This window comes from Lemur catta, unplaced genomic scaffold (genome assembly GCF_020740605.2).
Source record: "Lemur catta isolate mLemCat1 unplaced genomic scaffold, mLemCat1.pri scaffold_55_ctg1, whole genome shotgun sequence".
Classification (NCBI taxonomy): domain Eukaryota; kingdom Metazoa; phylum Chordata; class Mammalia; order Primates; family Lemuridae; genus Lemur; species Lemur catta.
Window position 1 is genome coordinate 615,676 of NW_025423860.1, and position 10,141 is coordinate 625,816.

General features: G+C 48.3%; 1 pseudogene; it reads right to left on the reverse strand.

The window, feature by feature from the left end:
• Window positions 1-487: 487 nt before the first annotated feature.
• On the reverse strand, window positions 488-1,158 carry LOC123629861 (annotated as a pseudogene).
• Between the last annotated feature and the right edge of the window lie 8,983 nt (window positions 1,159-10,141).

A 10,141-nucleotide genomic window follows, 5' to 3' on the forward strand; every position in this document is an offset into this window, starting at 1 on the left:
AGTGACATAACAGTTTTTTTAAATAACTTTAAACATTATTTCTCTTAATAATTTTTCAGGTAACAGTGTCTAAAGAATACAATTTTTAAGATTAATATACAAAATCACCTTAGGGAATTACTGCAAGATGCTACTTTGCCAGCATGGCCCAGCATCTGTCTTAGTTTGTTTTCCCTTCATCTTTGCTTTAAAAAAAAAAAACAACCCAAAACTAAAACCAAAAAAACACCTAGAAGGTGAGGCAGGTGATTGTCTTCGTGAGCTATTTGATATAGACTGTGGCAGAAGATGAAGAGAATAGAATGATATATTTAAAAAGCCAACTCAAGCACAGAATGCTTCCCATGTTATGATCCAGTGGAATGCAAGCTAGAAATAGGATAGAATTTAGAAATACGGCTCTGTGTTGATGGGTTAAGGCATTCAGACTCCCCAGTCCTTTTAAAGATCACTTCCTGTTCCTGGAGTTTCCTGGCAAACTCTTCTTCCAGTGTCTTTTTCCTAGGTCTCAATTTCTCTCTCCACTCCTTTAATTTTTGGCTGTGTTCCTCATCTAACTCCTTTAGTTTCTGTGTCTCATGCTCAACCAACAGGTGGCATTTTTCATTCTGCAGCTGATGCAGTTCTCAGACATTGGCTTCACACTGCAACTGAAGATCCCGCATTTGATTTTCATGTTTCTGATGCTGAGCCATTCTCTCATTTTTCTGCCTCTTTTCTTCTTGTGCAGCAAACTGTTTAATTTTGTCGCAGTCCTGATCTGGCGTAGCTGTTGAGTTAATTCTCAAACTTTTCTTAAACATGGCCATTCGAGTCTTAGCTTCACTGTGTTGAATCTTGGGTAATATTGTTCTTTCTTGAGTCTGCCTGTTTTTCAATTCCTCAAATAAGTCATTGATTGTAACACTCCATTTGTTCTGTTTCCTTCTCATGGCGCTTAAGTAGCTGATGTCTTTGTATGAAATATTGATCTTTAAGTTGCTTCAGTGTTTTCTTTTGTCTTCTTGTTTCTTGTAAAGATATTGATCCACTGTCTTTAGTTTTACTGAGGAAGCTAGAGACGGATAAATTCAAGTCAATGCTGCTGTTATCAGCAGTAGAACCAATGCCTGAATCAGCATCATGTTCCTTTTGATTCTCAGATTCTGGAAGCAGCATGGTTTCATTTCTTGACAAAGCACTGATTTCTCCTTCATTTTCTGCATCTCCAGAGTTGATATTAATACTGGGTATTAGAACAGGCTGAGGTTCACTGGGCTGTGAAACTGCAGTAACCTGAGGTTCTGTTTTAATTGGCACTTCATATGGCATTTCTTTTTTCTCTGTATCTATCTGAGTAGTGGCTTTATGAGCATCCTGAGTGTCACCTCCTAAAGCCTTTTGGTCAGCATCAATCACTACATTTCCAACCTCTGTTTTTTCTGTGCTACTTCATTCAGTAATTTCTTCAAACTCATTTGTCCCTAGTTCTTCACTGGTCTCCAATATGTTCTCTGAACTGTTTATTAATTGTTCCTTATTTTTATCTTCTACAGATTTTTGATCTATCTCATTAGTTTCAACTATTTCTTTAATAGAAACTTCCTTAGTACCACCAGCCTCAGGACCCTCCTCAGGCTTGCTTATTAATTTCTGGTCTACTTCAATCACTTCTTCCCCATCATTACTCTGAGTATCCTCAGCACTGTTTTCAACAACCTTCTGAACATCTACTCCCTTGTTTATTTCTACCACATTACTTGTATCGTTGATGACATCTTTTTGAGTTTTGTCATCTTTTCCTAATTTCTCTTGGCTGTCTTCCTTTTTAAGGCCAACTTCACTATCAATTGCTTGAATAGCTGCCTCTTTTTCTCCAGTCTCTTGAGTAACTGAATCTATTGTTTGAATAACAGTATCTTTAATTTCTTCAGATTTTATAAGCCTATTTTCAAATGTCTGTTTCTCTTCCTGATCCCTTTCTTCCTCAGATTTTAGATTATCTTCAATGTTTGTTTCTAAAGTTATCACTGCATTATTCTCTTTTCCTTCACTGACTGAATTAGTGTTCACAGTTTCTTGGTTTTTTGTATCAGGTAGATTTTCAGACTCAGGTCTCTTCTCTCTCCCATTCTCTTTGATTACTGTTGTTCTATTATGGAGTTCAGCCATAGCTTCTAAATGAGCATCATTAACAAGTTCATTAATTCTATCCATAGCCTTTTCAGGTTCACCAGTGGTAGATTTTTCAATAAGAAATTTGTTGTTGAATTTATCTTCAGAAGTATTACGTTCTGTCTTTTCTGAGACAGATTCCAAAATACAAGCATTTTGTGAAAGTTTGTCTTCTTCAGAGGTGGCAATACTAAGATCAGAGGAGGCATGCTTATCTGAAGGTATTGGCAGAGAATTTTCTGCTTCCTCATCATCATCTTCCTCTTTACCATCTTCAACTTCTGTTACTTCAGCCTTTGCCTCTGCAATCAATTCTCAGATTGGTTTATTGGAACCAACAGTAACAAAGGGATGCTGCAGTAGCTGAGATGTATTCCACCTAGCATCCACATTCTTTTCCAAGCATTTCTTTAGAAAGTCCTTAAAATTTGAAAACCATTTTGATGGCTGTGCTCAGTAGGGGGCTCAGATTTTGCTATTTTTAGCAGCACTCGCATTGGATTTAATTCATCATGAGGTGGTTCTATCTCAGCCATTTCTATTAAAGTAATACCCAGGGACCAAACATCAGCTTTGTAGTCATAGGGTCTGTCCTTAGATGTTTCACATGTGACTACTTCAGGAGCCATCCAATATGGTGTGCCAATAAAGGAATCTCTTCTTTGAATTGTCCTCGTGTTTTTAGCTGATACTCCAAAATCTGCCAATTTAATATCTCCATCTAAAGTAAAAAGAATGTTGCCAGCCTTTAGATCTCTGTGGATGATTTTATTATCATGTAAGTAGTTCAATGCCTCCAAAGTCTGTTTGCAAACTACTTGTATTTGGGACTCAGTTAATGGTCTCTCAAGTTCAAGCATCACAGCATCTACTTCTCCACCTGCACAAAATTCAATAAGGATCCAAAGATTATTCTCATAATAGAAGGCATCTAGAAGCTTGACTATATTTGGGTAATCACAAGATGCTAATATATCAATTTCAACCATGTAGTCTTCAAGTTCTTCAGATTTGGTGCCAATCACCTTTGCAGCAGCTAAAACGCTGGTCTCGTTATTCTGGGCCTTGTACACTTTCCCAAAGGCTCCGTCATCCAGTTCTCCTATAATCTCCCTAAACTCCTCGGGGTGCAGGTCCCTCTTCACATGTTCGTACTGCCTCTTCTTCTTCTCACTCTCCAACTTGAAGATCTTATGGAAATTGAAGAAGGACATTTTTCCTTCCAACACAGAGTTCCTTGCACTTAAAGGCTAAAAACAATAAAGGGCAAAGTTTCTCCTCCCTCCTCTCCTGCACGCAGCCAGCGTGGGGTCCCCCGGCTCCCACAGCTCTGACCAGCCGTCCCCCAGCAGGCGGGGCGGCGACTCGGCTCCGGCCCACGGTGGGGGCCGCGCGGGTGGGCGCCTTGGCCCTGGCCCACCCTCTGAGGGGCGGCACCTGCCTGGCCCGAGGGTCCGAGCTGTCCAGACGCCCAAGTCGCGGTGGCTTAGGCCCGTGTCACGGCGAGTCTCCCTGAAGCATTTCTTAATTCTCAAAGAGCTGGTAAAGAAAAAGATGGTACAAAAAGAAAATCTTTATCTGACAGTGAATCTGACGATAGCAAATCAAAGAAAAAAAGAGATGGTGCTGACAAACCAAGAGGCTTTGCCAGAGGTCTTGATCCTGAAAGAATAATTGGTGCCACGGATAGCAGTGGGGAATTAATGTTTCTTATGAAATGGAAAGATTCAGATGAGGCAGATTTGGTGCTGGCAAAAGAAGCAAATATGAAGTGTCCTCAAATTGTAATTGCTTTTTATGAAGAGAGACTAACTTGGCATTCTTGTCCAGAAGATGCAGCTCAATAATTGTGTGCATTGTTTTTTATATATATTTATATATACGCACACAATCTGGGGCTTGGTTTTTGATTTACTAATGTGAAGAAATAACTACATCTAATAAATCAAGTTTGATACATTTGTTTTGAAAGTAGTATTGAGAGAATTGTTGGGGGGTGCATCAATAGCACTGGTTACTTTGAACAAACAAAAGCTTTCCGTAGTTGCTTCCTTTATCAGAAAAGGACATATGATACCATGGTATATTATTTCCTCTGCACTAGAGAACAGCTCTTCTAAATGCTAGGGGAAATTTCCATAGCCATTTTTCAGTCAGAACTTGTGTTTAACTCATGCCTAAGGACCATTCTGGGTTTTTTAAATTTGTTTTTGTGTGTGTATACGTAAAATGCATATGTAAATGATTCTCTTTATTTTTAAACATTCACCGAAACAAAAATCATGGGTAATCCCATGTGTCTGTGATGCTATCATTCTGAGCAACCTAAGAACTGAAAATTTTCCTGAAGCTGTAACATTTCAAACTAAATAGTTGGTTCATAATTAATTGGATAATTTAAAGGCAGCCATATTAGAATCCGTATCTACATGGATATTCATATAAATGCAACATTGTGTTTGCAAAATTCCTAAAAGGAAAAGCTTTATCGCTACCAAAAATCTCCCCACCCAGATGAGGAAACTAGACAAATTCTGGTGTGTTCTAATACAGTAAACGAGACTTAGTTAAATGAACATTAAAGATTCCCCTAGTGAGCAATTCTTTTACAAAAACTTGAAATCCCTGTGCTGCATTGACTAAAAGTTCATGATTAATGGAATAGCTGAGGTTTGGCCCATGGAAACTTATTCAGATGGTTAGAAACGTTGGCAGTTTCAGACCTGCTGACATAAATGAGTGAACAAACTTTTTGTAATCTAAACTATTGACCTGCATGTTTTTTCTTACCCCAATTCATTTCTTACATGTAGGCTCAATCTTTTCAGTATTTGGGTTACTGGTTCTGCAGAAGCCAGGAAGAACAGCCTTGTAGTAATCAGAATGGTATCCAACTGTATACTGTTTATTGTAAATACTGGTGAACAGCGGTCAATAAATATTTTTATATTCCTAAAAAAAAAATGTTTCTTAACTGTAAACCCCTGGACAGCTGTAATAACCTAAGACTGACACTGGCTCAGGGTCTCTCCCCTGCAGGTGCCATGCCCTGCGACTGCCCGTGTCTACCGGATCGAGACAGTCTTCGCCTCGCAGGAGGAAGCGGGGCCCAACCTCTGCGTCATGTGAGGTCTCTCTGCGGCAGGTTGGCTGCTGTCTTTTGTCTTGTACATTCTGTTAAGAGAACATATTTTTAAAAATAAAATCAATCTTTTGAGGTGGTAGTGAGTGATTTGTGGGGCTCTCAGAAACTAACCTCTTCTCCTTATAAGCACTGAATGAAGCCGAAAGAAATAAACTTTTGTTCTCCGGAAGTTGTCATCCTTTGTTTGAGCTGGCCACCTTTCTATTTTCGGGGCTCCTGATAGGGTCTCCAGGAGGTGACCCAGGACGAGAAGTGTCTGAGGAGCTAGTGGTTCCCGAGGGTTCGCTCGAGCGATGCGTGGTGACAGATGGGGCTTTGCTGAAGACTAACCCACATTCTGGGGGGAGCCTTCCTCCTCTGGTTCTCCTCTTCAGAATTCATTCCTCCTTCTACAGGAGCCCACGGACCTTATTTTTAACTTTTTTTTTTTTTTTTTGAGACAGGGTCTCACTCTGTCACCCAGGCTAAGGTGCTGTGGTGCCATCATAGGTCACAGCAGCCTCACACTCCTTTGCTCAAGCGATCCTCCTGCCACAGCCTCCCGAGTAGCTGGGAGTACAGATGTGAGCCGCTGAGTCCCGCCCGTCTGTCTTTTGATTCACCTTTTTGGTCAGTTTGGGCCCCTGACAACTCTAGCGTGGTCTGGTCTTGTCACCGTGCCTGCGGGATCTGGTCACCGCAGACTCAGCGGTCAGGGAGCGTGGGCTCCTCCGACTCTCTGTGGCCCGGGGCAAGTCACCCGCCTTCTCCGGGTCTCCGTCTCCTCACCCACCTCTCAAGTGAAAACAGAACCAGGTGCTGCTCCACTGCTGCCGTGCGAAGGGCATGAGCTGGTGCAGGCGATGTCGCTAGAAGCGTCTGGAACACAGGGCCCCTCAGTGCGTGCCGACGGCACCCGCAGCGCAAGGCGGGAGCCTGGCCGACAGCAGTGTGACCAGGGCCCGCCGCCCTCCTGCCGCCGCCCAGCCCCCCGGGGAGGAGAAGGGCGTCCTGTCCGGTCCTGCCCGCGCTGCTCCTGCCGCTCTGATGGCCCCGGCGGCAGCAGCCCACCGGTCCCCAGGGCAGGAGATTCCAGCCCTCGGCTTCTCCCGCTGCCGTCGCGTCCCCTGACTCTTCCTGGCAGCGTGCCCCGGCTCAGCCTTGAGCCCACCTTCCCACCCCTCGCCTGCCCTGGCCCCACGCCGGGGCTGCGGGCCTCTCTGCTCCTCCTTTGACCTCCCAGGATCTGCTGTCCCGATCCTGTCCCCAGAACCCGCTCTGGTGGAGGAGCCGTGGCCCGGGACACTTGGCTCCACCGAGCCCGCCGTCCAGACCCAGGGTTGCCAGAAAGGGCGGCGGCACCACCCCCTCCAGGGAGCCCCCCGGGCCTGGAGGAAAAGCTGCCGCTCTGAGAGGCCCGGGAGGCTGTGGAGTCGGCAGGGGCAGCCCAGGAGCTCCCGGGCCCCACACGGCACGTGCTGCGAGGGAGGCCAGCGTCCTTCCCTCCCGCCTGTGGCCGGCTCCACCCCGGCCCTGCCCGTGCAGGGCCTCGCGTCTTTGGGCCTTTCTCTCCTTCGTGCTGTGTGGGGTGAAGGCCCAGGAAGGTCGCAGGACACAGGCCCGGGGCTAGGAGCAGCCGCCAGCGTGGATGTGAGCACACTAAGGCATCGCCACACGGCCCAGAAACATCCAGGCTGGACTCACTTGCGTCCCTGGGATGCGCCAGGTGCAGGCAGGGGACACCCGCACCTGACCGGGAAGCAACTGCTACAAACCCTGCTGGGCGGGCCGCGGGTGACAGCTCGCTGCTGCCGCAGTCCTGCCTTGCCTTCCCCGGCTGGTGCCCTGGGACCCTGGGGAAACAAACCGCATGGAGGTTTGTAATAACTTCCGACCGCTGTGAGTGGTGACAGGCAGGTAACTGCTCAGCGACTGGCTGTCTCCTGGCCGCGGCCAAAACCCAGCAGTCTCAGCGGGCGCCGCCTCCCCCATCCGAAAAGAATGGTTTCCGCTTCCCCGTAAGACAAACATCTGTAAACATTTCTCCTTTGATGTCGCTACGCTAGTCCCAAGTAATCCCCCTCCACCCCGGCCAGCCGCAGAGGAAGAGGCTGCTGTCACCTGAAGCGGGGGCGGCCCGGACGCTGCTCACTTGCGCAGAAAGAGCCGGTTCTGCGCAGCCTCCGCGGTGGCCCTGGGGGACCTCGCGCTGCTCTTACTTTTAAACTCCAAAGTCCATCTTGGAGCTAAAGCCCTCTTTCCCCACGAGATGCCGAGGGTCGTGCACGGTGTGAGGGACAGTGTGGACCTTGGACAATGACCCGTAACCCCAGAGGCAGCAGCAACGCTGGGAGCTGCCCGCCCGGCCCGCGAAGCGCTGGGAGGTCCCTTTAGCTCTGAGCGCGGGGACCGAGCCGCCCCCTCCCGCAGCGCCGTCGCAGCTCAGCCTGGGCCTCAGCGTTCTGTTTGTTTTTCCCACAAGCACCCCACTTTCTGATCCACTTGGGTTTGCTAGTGGTACTGTTAGAACCGGTTCCCTGTTCTGCCCCAGGAACAGAATGGCAGAGTCCAAGGCTGCAAAAGGCAAAGGAGTTTATTGGCTGGCTCGAGCCAGGGTCCAAGTCCCAGAGCACCAACGCAGTGGTCTCTTTACGAACTAGGACCCCGCTCAATGGGACATATGCCCTTTTATACTTTTGCTATAGCTTGTTACAAAAGATTGTCCAATATTGATTGCCCAAACCCACACACACCCCCCCTGCACAAGCCGTCTACGTGCGATTAGGAACGTTGTCCTAGCTGTTAGGCTGTTTACGTGCTGATCATGCCTCGGCCCCTTTATCAGTAAGTTGTTTGTAGTCACCCCCCCAGGGCCTGGGCCTTGTTTACCAAGCATTTGAGTAAGCAAGCACCGCTTCTAGTCACCCCCCCAGGGCCTGGGCCTTGTTTACCAAGCATTTGAGTAAGCAAGCACCGTTCACAGAAGCGGAATTTGGCCGTTAGCTATAAGCAAATTATTTTACTTTTCAACACACTTAGTTCAATGAAATAGCATAACACACTTGAAATAGCACAACACACTTGTAGGGGCTGCAAATTATTTCTGCTCTTCAGTACTGTTTAAGCGGAACCCAAAAAAATGTGGGGAAAAAGCTTTAACAATCAAATGAAGGTGTTAATATGAATCCTAAACGCTCACTGTATTACTCTTTGCCTAACGTACACATAAAAGATGGAAGGCAAAACAGTAAGATGGAATCTTTAAAACTCGAAATAGAAAGGTCATCCTCTACAAAGCTCATTTGGGCTGAGCTGCTGCGAAACTCCCTTCTGAGGGTCAACGCTAGTGGGGACTAAAGTTCCCCCCAGCACCGCCTTTCTGTTGCCCTTCTCCCTCCGGACCTCATCACAGGGGCCTTCGGTTCCCTCATCTGCTCCTCCCCCTGTCCCTGTCCCTGTCCCTGTCCCTGGGGGGAGGGTCCTGGCTGCAGGCACAGCAGCAGCAGATGCTGGGACACTGAGTCCTACAGGCTGCCCTCCCACCTCCCACCTCTCCGCTGCCTTCTCTGTCACACGGCCAAGAACTCCTGTCCCCAAGTCCCCTGTGAGTTATCATTTCTCATGATCCAGACACCATGGGGACTCTTCTTGTGGAAGCATCTGATACATCAGAGAGGCTTTCAAACTTCTCTGCTCATGGCCCGCAGTAAAAGTGCATTTTCTATTGCAGCTAAGTGTTCTCTCTCTCTCTCTCTCTCTCTCTCTCTCTCTCTCTCTCTCTCTCTCTCTCTCTCTCTCATCTAAAGCAGGTTTCAGGAAGCAATACTTCCTTTGGCTACCTGCAAAGCCTCCTGTTGCTTTCTATTCTACCCTCCCATGGGGCACCAACCCCCACAGCTCAGCAATGCTGGCTGAAATCCACTAAACTGATTTCCCAGTCCCCCAGCGGTTTATGGCAGCAGTCTGGAAGGCACCGGCCGAGACACTGACGACAGGGCATCAGGGGCCCTCGCCAGGGGGCAGGGGGAAGGAAGGCTTCCTAGCTCTTGTTCCCACAGACGGGCTCCTCTTGCCCTTTGCCCCACCTGCCACCTGCCACTTGCCGGTAAATAGCAGTTTAACACCCCAAGCGCCTTTCATGCAAGGACTCACTGGATTAGGAGGAGCCAGCGGGAGCCTAAAGCAGATTAAGGGGAGACAAAGGAAGCTTTGGGGTTTATCTTCAGCTTTCCTGTTTCCAAGAGCTCCGCTCTCTTCCTATGCTCAGCCCGAAGCACCAAAGGGAGGGACAGAACGGAGGGACGGAGAGAAGGAAAAGGAGGGAACCCTGCCACCCCCCTCACCTGCTGAGGCCAACCAACACTAGATGGTCACCTCCACCCCTAGCCCCACTCATCCTAAGGTGAGCGTGGCCTTCCTGCCGGGGCTGAGACAACCTCTTTTTCTCCCTTCCTCTGTCCCTGCCCCAGCCCCTCCGTCCCTCCCTCCCTTCTCTCTCCCCTTCCTCTCTCCATCCCTTTCTCCCCTCCTCCATCCGACCGTCCAGTGTCCAGTCCTGGACACCTTGGGGAGGTTCCTTCCCTTCCTGGATCCCTGTGGGGCTGAGGCTGGAAGGCGCAGACGGGTCGGGCAAGCAGCCGCCCTGGTGGCCGGGCCTCAGCTTCAGCCAGAAGGTGGTGGCCCCAATGCAGAGCTGCCCTCTGTGCCTGGCTCAGCTGTCTTCGTCCTGGTGCTAATGGTTCGCACACCTCTGTGTCTCCTTTGGTTTTCAGGCCGCAACACTAAATGTGACCCCGACAGCCCTCGGGCTCCCTGTCTCACAAGGCCAGGCTGGGGGAAAGAGGAGGTCCCTGTCAAGAGTCT